Source organism: Vulpes lagopus, chromosome 12 (assembly GCF_018345385.1).
Source record: "Vulpes lagopus strain Blue_001 chromosome 12, ASM1834538v1, whole genome shotgun sequence".
NCBI lineage: Eukaryota > Metazoa > Chordata > Mammalia > Carnivora > Canidae > Vulpes > Vulpes lagopus.
This window is the reverse complement of record NC_054835.1, coordinates 41,215,362-41,227,742: the sequence shown is the minus strand read 5'-3', so window position 1 is coordinate 41,227,742 and position 12,381 is coordinate 41,215,362. Positions and strand designations below refer to the sequence as shown.

General features: G+C 44.7%; 1 protein-coding gene across 2 annotated transcripts in view; it reads left to right on the top strand.

Annotated features, from left to right (window-relative positions):
* The first annotated feature begins 1,437 nt into the window (after nt 1-1,437).
* The window catches only part of EZH1 (enhancer of zeste 1 polycomb repressive complex 2 subunit), a 34,959-nt gene continuing 24,015 nt past the window's right edge, over nt 1,438-12,381 (top strand). For both annotated transcript variants that reach the window (XM_041725311.1, XM_041725309.1), the window contains exon 1: nt 1,438-1,493. The gene's annotated coding sequence lies outside the window, so the exon portion shown is untranslated. The remainder of the gene's footprint in view (nt 1,494-12,381) is intronic.

Sequence of the window (12,381 nt, the reverse complement as noted above, 5' to 3'; positions counted from 1 at the left end):
TATTTTTATTCTCCTCAGGTGATTTAAATGTGAGCCACAGTTGAAAACCACTGGTCTAAAAGGTAGGGGGAATGGAAAGGAATATTATTGCAAATTGCTAGGTATGAAGGAATATTTGCTTTGATTTCGTAGTTAATCTGATAGAGGCAAGAGAGAAAAAAACAACAACAACAACAACAACAACAAAGCCAAAGTTGTTGATATAAGGAAAAGAACATTAAATCTAAAATCCAGAGACCTGATTTTAAGACCTGACAGATTTTTCATTAGTGTAAGGCTAGTCTTTTATGTTCCTTAGGCCTGAATAGTCTTGTGTGTAGAACTGAAACTCTCCCTCCCTATTTCATAGAGTTATGAAGATTATCTGAAAAAATAAACATTAACAGGCATTTGTAATTATGCACTTTGAGACAGATTCAAGGTAATGTTATTTTGCATTTTAAGTTTTATTATTTTAACTTTATGTTTTGAAGTAACTTCAGATTTACAAGAGTTGCCAATGATAGACAGTTCCCATGTGCCCATCAGCCAAGTTCCTCAAATGTCGAAGAAGTACAATTGCCAAAACCAGGAACTGAGATGATAAACTGCATTTGCCTAGTCTAGGATTCTAATGTCATCAGTTATCCCACCATTGTCCTTCTTCCCCACCAGGATTCAAGTCAGGATCACACATTACATTTAATGTCCTGTCTCCTTAGTCTCCTCCAATCTGGGACCATTCCTCACTCTCTGTCTTTCATGATCATCACATTTTAAAAGATGCTGACTAGTTATCTTTTTTTTTTTTTTTTTTTTTATGATAGTCACACACACAGAGAGAGAGAGGCAGAGACACAGGCCGAGGGAGAAGCAGGCTCCAAGCAGGGAGCCCCGATGCGGCCGGCGGAAGGCAGGCGCTCACCCGCTGAGCCACCCAGGCGTCCCTCCTTTGTAACTTATAAGTATGTTGTTTGTTTCTTATAAGTAACTTGTGAAGAGATATTTTGATACAAGGGAATTCATTTGAATCTAAGTGGGAAAACTTGACAGACATAGGGAAGTCGGGTGTAAATAAAGCGAGAAGGATGATGGAGAGCTCAGACTGGTGTTTGGAGGTATTGGTAGGTGTGAGGGATCCATACGAAGGATTTCCGGTTGGTTTCAAACGCTGAAGTGAAACGTGGCTTGCCGTCCGCGCGTGAAGATGATGCAACCGCTGGATAGGGTCTCCCTGAAGACATTAGTGACTCTGAGAGGTCCCCTGAGAGCCCCCTTCCTGTCCCCTAACAGAGCCGCCTTGGAAACCGTCGGGCTCGGGCGGCAGCACCTTCGACTCCCGAGTTCGGGGTATTGGCGCCAAACGACCGACGTGCGAAGAAGGAAGCCCAGGTGGCCCCACGGGCGGGGCGCGGGAGGCGCAGCGCGCAGGCGCGGGGCGGGGCCGCGGCGCGGGGGCGGGGCCGCGGCGCGCAGGCGTCCTAGCGGCGGGTCCCTGCGGCTCGGGATGGAGGGTGAGTGAGTAAACAAGCCCGGGCCGGGCGGTGGGGCCGGGCCTCGGCACCTCGCCACGCGGGGCCTGAGGGAGGGAGAGGCGAAGAGGTCAGAGGATTGGGAGGAGGCGGAGGGGCACACTGCTTCCCCGACCGGGAGTAGCGGGGCTCCCCCTCCCCGTCCGAGGGCTGGAGCAAAGGGGGCGACGGGGCGAGCGAGCCCCCGGCGAGGACCGCGTCTGAGGAGGGGAGGGCGGTGTGTCGGGGAGGAGGAGCGGCGGGGGCGGGCCCGGGGATGGGGACTCCCGTTGGAGGGCGGGGTGGGCCGGTGGGCGGGAGCCCCGGAGCCGAGAGGGCGCGGGTGGGCGGTGGCACCTGCGGGGGCCCTTAGCTAGGTGGACTCCCAGGGACTTGGGGCTGTGCCCCGGGGGGCTAGACGCGGGGGCTGTTTGTGATGACTTTGGGGTGTGTCGAGGAAGGGGTGGCAGAAAAAACAGGGCTGGGACCGAGGTGAGGCGAGGGAGGTTTCTAGGCGCAAAATGAAGGGGGGCGCTCACTTTCGGGGTCTAGCGTGCGCGCTCGGCGCCTCGCGCGCCTCTCCCCGGTCCTGGCCCCGAGTGGGAGGCTGCTTCTTTCTAAATTTGGTCTCTTGCCAATCCCTGCCCACCGCCAGCTCTCCTGAGGATCAAGGGATAGAAGGGGAAGCGCCTTGAAGCAAAGGCGAGGTGCTGTATTTGGGACATGGCTGTTAGGAAATGCGGGACAAACTTACTTCTTACTGAGAAATTGTTTCTCAGGGGGTGGGGAGGGGAAGGGATGTGGAAGGATGTTAGTGCCCCCGGCGGAATATGGAGAGTGGGCTTTTGGTGGATGACATGTAGGATTGTAAGTGGGGTAGCTCGGGTAGCGAGCCTAGCCATAAAGGGGCGTGGATGAGGGAAAAGAGCCGAGGTAGACCAACAGCTGGATGTGTGCGCAGAGACGGCGTGGAAAGTGTGGTCTCTGCAGTGACGTCTTTGAAGAGAACTCCCACCCCCACCGGTGCTTTAAAGTTGAGGAAACCGGCACTGAAGGAAGTTTCCAGCCTGAGAAGGTCCTAACTAACTCTTCTCAGAGGTTTCTGAGAGCTTGTCTATTTTAAGCCTTGGAATCCCCAAGGCTGGGATGGTGTGGCAGTGATCGAAGAGATTATTTGCTTACATAGAAGAAGGTGTATTTAGGAGATACGTACCCCCCCCCTTTTAAACACACTTAAAACAGAGGAAAGGATCATCTATGAAAATGTAATAATAATGTGTTGAATGTGTGTCTCACAGCCACTGTGAATTAACTCTTCGACGCAGGAGTGTTTGCCTGTTTTATTCATTGATGTACCCTCAGCACTTGAAACAGTGCCAGGGGGCAGCCCGGGTGGCTCAGCGGTATCGGGTATCGGTATCGAGTCCCTCGTCGAGCTCCAGGCAAGGAGCCTGCTTCTCCCTCTGCCTGTGTCTCTGCCTCTCTCTCTCACTCTCTGTCTCTCATGAGTAAATAAATAAAATCTTAAAAAAAAAAAAAAATAAGAAGGAAAAGAAAAGAAACAGTGCCAGGCACATTGTAGGTGCTCAGTACATATATGTGGAATAAATAAATAGTGGGCAGATCTCTGGAACCTGGAGTCTGGAAGTCTAGATCCTAGTTCTGCTAGTAGCTGGCAGAGTACTTGTAGACCAGTCATGGAACTTGATGCTAAGGCACGGCCTTAAAACTCCCTGAAGTGGAAATAACCTGTTCACTGTGGTGTTACTTTAATTCTCTTTGAAACAACAATAGAACAAGGAGCCTAGGATTAAAAAATGAAATTTTACTCCCAAGAAGACTTTCATAAGGAGGGAAAAAGTGAGAAGATGTGGTCAGAGTTGTTTCCCTTATACTTACTTGCCTTTGAAGTAGCATGCCTTTTTTTTTACTTTAGGATTTTTTATTTATTCATGAGAGACACACACAGAGAGAGAGAGGCAGGCTTCCTGGGAGCCCGATGTGGGACTTGTCCAGGGCCCCAGGATCACCCCCTGAGTAGAAGGCAGACACTCAAACCATTGAGCCATCCAGGCATCCCTAAATTAGCATGCCTGTTAAAAACAATTTAAAATAATCAATTTTGTCTATTTAATTCTTGAGATCAAAAATTTTGTTTCCTTGGGATGCCAAGGAAAGCGGCTCCCTGCAGGGATCCCAATGTGCGACTAAATCCCATGATCCGAGGACCACAACCTGAGCCAAAGGTAGATGCTCAACCACTGAGCCCCCAGGTACCCTAGTGCTCCAGACCTTAAAGTCATGAATTACTAAATGGGTAGTTAACTTTTAGTGCCTCTTGTGTGTTGTGTTCTCTGACACACTTGGCCTGATACTTTGATTCAAAATGGAATAACAAAAACAGTCTTTTTATTGAAAAATAATGAGCAATCACTAAAGATTAGGCTTTGTGCTCACGTAGTACAGAACCAACCAAGGTAGGGCTCTAGCCTGTTGGGAGACTGCTTTAACTCTTCTAAGTCAGCATTTTCCTATGGGTCTCCTAAAGACCAATCCTGCTTTGATTTTTATCACCATTATCTCCAATGCAAACGACTGGATTCTCTTAAGCAATGCTAGAAAATACTAATGCTATAATTTTCTTTTAAATAAGAGTTCAGGATCACAGCTTCCTGTTAGTAAGGTTCTTTCTGCGTGCAGGGTGCCGGGAAGCTGAAACTAATAACAAATGTAAATACCTTGGAGAAGTGGGAGAAGTGTAAATTAAAGATGTGCTTAAAAATCCTAATTGCAGGATCTATCAGGCTGTGTACTTAGCCACAGAATAGATTTTAATGGAATGTTGATGAAATTGGCAATCACCAAAATGACTCAATTCTGTGTTTCTAGAGCTCTTTATAGAGGTAGGTTCACCCGTTTGTGTTTCAATTCCACCATGAGCTAATATGGAAAGAATGAGATGGAAAATTTAAAAATCTACAATGGGGATCCCTGGGTGGCGCAGCGGTTTGGCGCCTGCCTTTGGCCCAGGGCGCGATCCTGGAGACCCGGGATCGAATCCCACATCAGGCTCCCGGCGCATGGAGCCTGCTTCTCCCTCTGCCGGTGTCTCTGCCTCTCTCTCTTTCTCTCTGTATGACTATCATAAATAAATAAAATTAAAAAAAAATAAAATAAAATAAAAAAATAAAAATCTACAATGCCATCTACTACTTCTGAAGCCTTACTTAGCCTGCTGCTTGATAAAATTATATGATGTAGAAGAAAGTAGTAAAGATGTTGAACTTGCCCCAAAGAGAAGCTCTTTCTGCAAAGGGAGGGCCCCTTTGTGTGTGTAAAAGAACTTCATAGCTTGGAACTTTTATATTCTGATCTCAACCTCTCTTAAATTTAAGAATATTGTTTTCTAAATGTTTTATCTCCAAACATTTCAATAAAGTCTTCCCATTTCCAGCTAGTGACAGACTACATTCTAGTTTTAGCCTTTGAAACAAATTGAGATCCAATTTTCTGGGGAAAGATCTCCAAATTTTTATAAACTTTTTTTTTAGCATTTATTTATGTATTTTGGAGGGGTGGGAGGGAGGGAATCTCAAGCCGACTCCCCACTGATCTCGGAGCTGACACAGGGCTTGATCCCATAACCCTGAGATCATGACCTGAGCTGAAATCAAGAGCCAGTTGCTTAACCACCTGAGCCACTCAGGCACCCCAATAAGGTAGTTCTTATTTCCAATTATCAATTTTTTTAAAAAGTTTTTAAAACAGTTTAAATTTACAAAAAGATAATAAAGATAGTAGAAGGAGTTTCCATAAATTCTGTATCCAGTTTCCCTTATTATTAACATCTCAACATTAGCATACAGGTAACTTTTTTTTGCAGTTAATAAACCAGTATTGATCATTTTACAGTTATCACTCATTATGAAGTCACTCAGTTTTTTTAAACGGTGGAATTGCCTACTGACTTTTTTTTTTTTTTTTTTTTTTTGCCTACTGATTTTTTTTTTTTTTTTTTTTTTTTTTTGCCTACTGATTTTTAAACAAGATTTATTCTAGAAAGAGAAAGTAGAGGGGAGAGGCAGAGGGAGTTTTAAGCAGACTGTACTAAGCACAGAGCTCAACATGATGCTTGATCTCATGACCCTGAGATTAGGACCTGAGCTGAAACCAAGAGTCCAACAGGTAACCAACAGCACCATCCAGGTGCCCTTCCCTACCTACTGATTTTTAACAATAAAAGTCTCTAGAAAATTACTGGTTTGATCTATCATCAAGAAAGACTTATTTTTTGGGGCAGGCCTGGTGGCTCAGCGGTTTGGTGCCGCCTTCAGCCCAGGTTGTGATCCTGGAGATCCAGGATCGAGTCCCACGTCGGGCTCCCTGCATGGACCCTGCTTCTCCCTCTGCCTGTGTCTCTGCCTCTATCTCTCTCTCTGTGTCTCTCGTGAATAAATAAAATCTTTAAAAAAAATTTTTTTAAAGTCTTATTTTTTCTATAATTTTTTTTTTTAGATTTTTTTTTTTTTTTTTTTTTTAATTTATGATAGTCACAGAGAGCGAGAGAGAGGCAGAGACACAGGCAGAGGGAGAAGGCAGGCTCCATGCACCGGGAGCCCGATGTGGGATTCGATCCGGGTCTCCCAGGATCGCGCCCTGGGCCAAAGGCAGGCGCCAAACCACTGCGCCACCCAGGGATCCCTTTTATTTTATTTTATTTTTTTATTTTTTTAATTTTTATTTTATTTTATTTTTTTTAATTTTTATTTATTTATGAATAGTCACAGAGAGAGAGAGAGGCAGAGACACAGGCAGAGGGAGAAGCAGGCTCCCAGGGAGAAGGCGCGGCTCAGACGCGCCCTGGAGGGCAGGCGCCAACCGCTGCGACCCAGGTCCAGATCTTAGTAATTATCATGCAGAGAGGATGCAGGAGACTAGGGAGGAGAAGCAGGCTCACAAGGGAGGCGGAGGGGCACACTGCTTCCCCGACCGGGAGTAGCGGGGCTCCCCCTCCCCGTCCGAGGGCTGGAGCAAAGGGGGCGACGGGGCGAGCGAGCCCCCGGCGAGGACCGCGTCTGAGGAGGGGAGGGCGGTGTGTCGGGGAGGAGGAGCGGCGGGGGCGGGCCCGGGGATGGGGACTCCCGTTGGAGGGCGGGGTGGGCCGGTGGGCGGGAGCCCCGGAGCCGAGAGGGCGCGGGTGGGCGGTGGCACCTGCGGGGGCCCTTAGCTAGGTGGACTCCCAGGGACTTGGGGCTGTGCCCCGGGGGGCTAGACGCGGGGGCTGTTTGTGATGACTTTGGGGTGTGTCGAGGAAGGGGTGGCAGAAAAAACAGGGCTGGGACCGAGGTGAGGCGAGGGAGGTTTCTAGGCGCAAAATGAAGGGGGGCGCTCACTTTCGGGGTCTAGCGTGCGCGCTCGGCGCCTCGCGCGCCTCTCCCCGGTCCTGGCCCCGAGTGGGAGGCTGCTTCTTTCTAAATTTGGTCTCTTGCCAATCCCTGCCCACCGCCAGCTCTCCTGAGGATCAAGGGATAGAAGGGGAAGCGCCTTGAAGCAAAGGCGAGGTGCTGTATTTGGGACATGGCTGTTAGGAAATGCGGGACAAACTTACTTCTTACTGAGAAATTGTTTCTCAGGGGGTGGGGAGGGGAAGGGATGTGGAAGGATGTTAGTGCCCCCGGCGGAATATGGAGAGTGGGCTTTTGGTGGATGACATGTAGGATTGTAAGTGGGGTAGCTCGGGTAGCGAGCCTAGCCATAAAGGGGCGTGGATGAGGGAAAAGAGCCGAGGTAGACCAACAGCTGGATGTGTGCGCAGAGACGGCGTGGAAAGTGTGGTCTCTGCAGTGACGTCTTTGAAGAGAACTCCCACCCCCACCGGTGCTTTAAAGTTGAGGAAACCGGCACTGAAGGAAGTTTCCAGCCTGAGAAGGTCCTAACTAACTCTTCTCAGAGGTTTCTGAGAGCTTGTCTATTTTAAGCCTTGGAATCCCCAAGGCTGGGATGGTGTGGCAGTGATCGAAGAGATTATTTGCTTACATAGAAGAAGGTGTATTTAGGAGATACGTACCCCCCCCCCTTTTAAACACACTTAAAACAGAGGAAAGGATCATCTATGAAAATGTAATAATAATGTGTTGAATGTGTGTCTCACAGCCACTGTGAATTAACTCTTCGACGCAGGAGTGTTTGCCTGTTTTATTCATTGATGTACCCTCAGCACTTGAAACAGTGCCAGGGGGCAGCCCGGGTGGCTCAGCGGTATCGGGTATCGGTATCGAGTCCCTCGTCGAGCTCCAGGCAAGGAGCCTGCTTCTCCCTCTGCCTGTGTCTCTGCCTCTCTCTCTCACTCTCTGTCTCTCATGAGTAAATAAATAAAATCTTAAAAAAAAAAAAATAAGAAGGAAAAGAAAAGAAACAGTGCCAGGCACATTGTAGGTGCTCAGTACATATATGTGGAATAAATAAATAGTGGGCAGATCTCTGGAACCTGGAGTCTGGAAGTCTAGATCCTAGTTCTGCTAGTAGCTGGCAGAGTACTTGTAGACCAGTCATGGAACTTGATGCTAAGGCACGGCCTTAAAACTCCCTGAAGTGGAAATAACCTGTTCACTGTGGTGTTACTTTAATTCTCTTTGAAACAACAATAGAACAAGGAGCCTAGGATTAAAAAATGAAATTTTACTCCCAAGAAGACTTTCATAAGGAGGGAAAAAGTGAGAAGATGTGGTCAGAGTTGTTTCCCTTATACTTACTTGCCTTTGAAGTAGCATGCCTTTTTTTTTACTTTAGGATTTTTTATTTATTCATGAGAGACACACACAGAGAGAGAGAGGCAGGCTTCCTGGGAGCCCGATGTGGGACTTGTCCAGGGCCCCAGGATCACCCCCTGAGTAGAAGGCAGACACTCAAACCATTGAGCCATCCAGGCATCCCTAAATTAGCATGCCTTTTAAAAACAATTTAAAATAATCAATTTTGTCTATTTAATTCTTGAGATCAAAAATTTTGTTTCCTTGGGATGCCAAGGAAAGCGGCTCCCTGCAGGGATCCCAATGTGCGACTAAATCCCATGATCCGAGGACCACAACCTGAGCCAAAGGTAGATGCTCAACCACTGAGCCCCCAGGTACCCTAGTGCTCCAGACCTTAAAGTCATGAATTACTAAATGGGTAGTTAACTTTTAGTGCCTCTTGTGTGTTGTGTTCTCTGACACACTTGGCCTGATACTTTGATTCAAAATGGAATAACAAAAACAGTCTTTTTATTGAAAAATAATGAGCAATCACTAAAGATTAGGCTTTGTGCTCACGTAGTACAGAACCAACCAAGGTAGGGCTCTAGCCTGTTGGGAGACTGCTTTAACTCTTCTAAGTCAGCATTTTCCTATGGGTCTCCTAAAGACCAATCCTGCTTTGATTTTTATCACCATTATCTCCAATGCAAACGACTGGATTCTCTTAAGCAATGCTAGAAAATACTAATGCTATAATTTTCTTTTAAATAAGAGTTCAGGATCACAGCTTCCTGTTAGTAAGGTTCTTTCTGCGTGCAGGGTGCCGGGAAGCTGAAACTAATAACAAATGTAAATACCTTGGAGAAGTGGGAGAAGTGTAAATTAAAGATGTGCTTAAAAATCCTAATTGCAGGATCTATCAGGCTGTGTACTTAGCCACAGAATAGATTTTAATGGAATGTTGATGAAATTGGCAATCACCAAAATGACTCAATTCTGTGTTTCTAGAGCTCTTTATAGAGGTAGGTTCACCCGTTTGTGTTTCAATTCCACCATGAGCTAATATGGAAAGAATGAGATGGAAAATTTAAAAATCTACAATGGGGATCCCTGGGTGGCGCAGCGGTTTGGCGCCTGCCTTTGGCCCAGGGCGCGATCCTGGAGACCCGGGATCGAATCCCACATCAGGCTCCCGGCGCATGGAGCCTGCTTCTCCCTCTGCCGGTGTCTCTGCCTCTCTCTCTTTCTCTCTGTATGACTATCATAAATAAATAAAATTAAAAAAAAATAAAATAAAATAAAAAAATAAAAATCTACAATGCCATCTACTACTTCTGAAGCCTTACTTAGCCTGCTGCTTGATAAAATTATATGATGTAGAAGAAAGTAGTAAAGATGTTGAACTTGCCCCAAAGAGAAGCTCTTTCTGCAAAGGGAGGGCCCCTTTGTGTGTGTAAAAGAACTTCATAGCTTGGAACTTTTATATTCTGATCTCAACCTCTCTTAAATTTAAGAATATTGTTTTCTAAATGTTTTATCTCCAAACATTTCAATAAAGTCTTCCCATTTCCAGCTAGTGACAGACTACATTCTAGTTTTAGCCTTTGAAACAAATTGAGATCCAATTTTCTGGGGAAAGATCTCCAAATTTTTATAAACTTTTTTTTTAGCATTTATTTATGTATTTTGGAGGGGTGGGAGGGAGGGAATCTCAAGCCGACTCCCCACTGATCTCGGAGCTGACACAGGGCTTGATCCCATAACCCTGAGATCATGACCTGAGCTGAAATCAAGAGCCAGTTGCTTAACCACCTGAGCCACTCAGGCACCCCAATAAGGTAGTTCTTATTTCCAATTATCAATTTTTTTAAAAAGTTTTTAAAACAGTTTAAATTTACAAAAAGATAATAAAGATAGTAGAAGGAGTTTCCATAAATTCTGTATCCAGTTTCCCTTATTATTAACATCTCAACATTAGCATACAGGTAACTTTTTTTTGCAGTTAATAAACCAGTATTGATCATTTTACAGTTATCACTCATTATGAAGTCACTCAGTTTTTTTAAACGGTGGAATTGCCTACTGACTTTTTTTTTTTTTTTTTTTTTTTTCCTACTGATTTTTTTTTTTTTTTTTTTTTTTTTTTTTTGCCTACTGATTTTTAAACAAGATTTATTCTAGAAAGAGAAAGTAGAGGGGAGAGGCAGAGGGAGTTTTAAGCAGACTGTACTAAGCACAGAGCTCAACATGATGCTTGATCTCATGACCCTGAGATTAGGACCTGAGCTGAAACCAAGAGTCCAACAGGTAACCAACAGCACCATCCAGGTGCCCTTCCCTACCTACTGATTTTTAACAATAAAAGTCTCTAGAAAATTACTGGTTTGATCTATCATCAAGAAAGACTTATTTTTTGGGGCAGGCCTGGTGGCTCAGCGGTTTGGCGCCGCCTTCAGCCCAGGTTGTGATCCTGGAGATCCAGGATCGAGTCCCACGTCGGGCTCCCTGCATGGACCCTGCTTCTCCCTCTGCCTGTGTCTCTGCCTCTATCTCTCTCTCTGTGTCTCTCGTGAATAAATAAAATCTTTAAAAAAAATTTTTTTAAAGTCTTATTTTTTCTATAATTTTTTTTTTAGATTTTTTTAGATTTTATTTATTATTCATGAAAGACAGAGAGAGAGGCAGAGAGACATAGGGAGAGGGAGAAGCAGGCTCTACACAGGGAGCCCAATGCAGGGCTCAATATCTGGACCTGGGACTACACCCTGAGCTGAAGGCAGGTGCCTAACTGCTGAGCAACCCAGGTATCCCTATTTTTTTCTTTAATCAACTTTACTGAAGTAAAAATTTATTTACGTATGATAAATTCACATTTCATGTGCACAGTTCAGTGAAAGTTCTTAAAAGTGCATAGTCATATAACCATCATCACAGCCATGGTATAGAACATTTCCTAAGACCCCAAAAAGTTCCTTTATGCTTCTTTCCATGTAATCCCTTCCCCCAGCGTCAGCCCCTGGTGACCACTGATCTGCTGTCACTAGATTTTTCCTTTGTAGAATCATTCCAGTAGAATGCACTGTAAGTGGAATCATATAGTACGTGGCTTCTGTGTTTGTCTGATTTCTTTCACTTAGCATAATGCTTTTCAGATGTATTGTACGTGTATAGGAACAGGGAACTCTTCATCCCCTTTTATTGCTGAGTAGTATTCCATCCTGTGTATGTACTGTAATTTGTATCCATTCAGCAATCCATAGATATTTGTTTCTACTTACTGGCTATTATGAATAAAGATGCTATGAACATTTGTGTAGAGGTCTCTGTGGGGAACATATATTTTCGTTTCTTTTGGATCCCTGGACTCCAGGATCATGCCCTGAACCAAAGGCAGATACTCAACCACTGAGCCACTCAGGTGTCCTATGATCCCCAGTTTTAAATGGACAGAGCAACCTACCATAAGCTTACTATTTCAAAAGGGAAATGTGCTTCCCCAGAAAATGAGAGAAGGATTGCAGTTCAAAACCATTTTTTAGGAGGTTATGAAGTCTCACTAAATTATGATCTATAACATTTGAGTCTCAGTAAGGGTAACCTAAGGTTTCTGAGGGAGACAATTTTGTCCTAGATTTGAATCATTTTTTTATTTTCTGGAGGAGGCTGTTATACGTATTCAGGGTAGAAATTACATGAGCAGTGTACATAGTATTACATGTGAGTATGTTGCACATAATTAATCACTTGAGAAAAAAAGTCCCTCTTTTGGCTCCATTCCATAAAGAATGAGAAGTATTTAAAAGATATAGGAGGAAGAGAGATGGTGCAACTTGTGGGAAGGAAATTCAAATCTGTTTAATTTTTTTTTTTTTTTTTTTGTAACCCAGCACTTTGGCAGTCTGGGATTCAGATTCTTACATTATGCTGTTGTTTCATTCCCTTCCCCCAGAGAGATAATATTTAACTCACTGGGAATTCTGCTTTTAAGAGCTTGAATCACTTGATTGAGTTAACAGTAAAGGCAGGGAGTCTGCTTCTTTGTTATTCTGTCCTTCCCTTATCCTCTAAATTTAACATCACATTACCCTGATCCATTTGGTTCTTCAAATGAAACAATCAAGTATACAGTCTCTTAAAGTCCATGTGCATGAGATATT